Source organism: Seriola lalandi, unplaced genomic scaffold, assembly GCF_002814215.2.
Source record: "Seriola lalandi dorsalis isolate HSWRI2012SDOR001 ecotype SW California unplaced genomic scaffold, Sedor1 jcf7180002054984, whole genome shotgun sequence".
Taxonomy (NCBI): domain Eukaryota; kingdom Metazoa; phylum Chordata; class Actinopteri; order Carangiformes; family Carangidae; genus Seriola; species Seriola lalandi.
In genome coordinates, this window is record NW_019525533.1 from 176,136 (window position 1) to 178,139 (window position 2,004).

Genomic DNA, 2,004 nt, shown 5'->3' on the forward strand with positions numbered 1-2,004 from the left:
TGACAGTAAAATAAGAGTAATGTTGTTTTAACGCTCACCTGCCTCAGACTTCAGCTTCCCTCCTTCTGCTCCGGCGATTCAAAATGGAGTCTGAACTTTCACTTTCACTTTTACCCGCCGAGTCTTACAGGAAATCACGTGTTTGTGTACGTGTCTGTGTGTGTGTGTGTGCGTGCGTATATGTATGTGTGTTGTTCACCAGTAAGAAAAACAAAATAAGGTGCGATGTTTCACAAAGAACAAGGACATACACGTCCATCAACCTTGATTTGGAAATGAAAGACATGAGAAACATGTTAAACATCTTACATATTGGAAACACCCACAGAGCAGCAGGAACTATTGTTGAAGGACTTCCTGGGTTTTGAAGTGTTTTTATTTTATTTTATATATTTTAATTGTAAATAGATTATTGTATGAAAAAATGATAAATAATGAGTTTTTCAAACGTATCAGGGATTTACTCTTCAGAAAAACTGATGCTCAGCTCAGCGACCCTGGAGTGATGGTAATAAATAACACGGAGCAAACTGGGCAAGACCGCTTGCCTTTTACTTTGAAAAGCCCGCACCGGAAGCGTCGTCACGGTTGTTGTAGCTTGAAGCTAACAGGTGGGGAAGATGTCGGCTTGTGTCAGAGCGTTGAAAAGCCGTTTGTCGGCTCTTTGTCCGGCTGGTATCACTTCACTGCTCCGGAGGAATCATCCGGTGAGATTTCCCGCCGGAGGACGGCGGATGTCACACACACAGACAGGTACCGAGCCTGAGCTGAGGTTAGCTGGCTAATGTTAGCAGCCCCGTTAGCATGCTACCTGCTAGCTGCTCACACGATGAAACGCTGCAGGTACCGTCAGTGAAAACACACCACAAATCAGTAATTACAAACAGAGGGAAAATGAAAAAATGAAAATGAACCTGGGAAATAAATAATAAAATAAAAGACCACTGGCCTATAGCACCTGCTCAGGTAAGTACGCATGATGCAAACCGGCGTCAACAGGAACAAGAAAGTAAGTCAGGACCAATTAGGAGGCTTAGATTTCTTTTTGCTATGTAATTATGATGTTGAAAAAATCCCCTCAAAATTATCTTACTTTCATAAACAGATGCTTCTTTCCTGGTGTTTGATTCACAAACATAACTTTTCCCCACACAGATATTACACATGGAACAATAAAGACATCGTATACAGAAAAAAAATCTTTATTTTACCCCGTTTGGTTTTCTCACGACATACTGTTAGTTCGTCAATTGTTTAATCAAGATGGATCACTAATGTCATATGAAGAATTTATTTCGAAATATAGCATCTTAATCCCTATTAATGAATTTAATACTGTTATAAATGCAATCCCTGATGGGGTAATTATGTTATTAAAAAATACAGCAGGACACAATCCAACTTTAATACCGACTGATCCATCCAAACTTGAAATTGGTCAAATTTGTTTCTCATCTTTACGAAATAATAATCATCGTATACGTTCTTTATTTCAAAAAGATGTCGTATCATTTCCTTATGTGGTATCTTATTGGAACTCCTTTATTAATAACCTTAATTGGAAAAAAATGTGGAATTTGTCAGCTAAATATTTGATAAACAATAAAGCAAAAGAAGTATCCTTTAAATTGATTCATAGATTTTACACAACAAAAATGTTTCTACAACGATTCAAAAGAGATATTGATGTTAATTGCTCTTTTTGTGAAGGACACCCTGAGGATATTTTTCATTTATTCTGGTCTTGCCCCTTTTCCACCAAATTATTGATGGATATTTGTGATTTAATTTCTACTTGCATTTTACCACACTTTTCCTTTTGCTTTGAACATATTGTTTGGCTTCATTGACTATCCACCAACAAAAAAAGGACATTTTTATGTAATTAATCTGATCATATATTTGGCAAAATGGCATATCCATAAATGCAGATACACTGCCCAAAAACCACTCTTTTCTATTTTTAACAATGAGGTCAAACAATATATAAAAACCATTAATTAC

At 36.7% G+C, this 2,004-nt stretch overlaps 1 protein-coding gene across 1 annotated transcript in view; it reads right to left on the reverse strand.

Moving 5' to 3' along the window:
* The window catches only part of LOC111647314 (uncharacterized), a 7,698-nt gene extending 7,581 nt beyond the window's left edge, over positions 1 to 117 (reverse strand). The window contains exon 1 of the mRNA XM_087171327.1: positions 39 to 117. The gene's annotated coding sequence lies outside the window, so the exon portion shown is untranslated. The remainder of the gene's footprint in view (positions 1 to 38) is intronic.
* Positions 118 to 2,004: the final 1,887 nt, after the last annotated feature.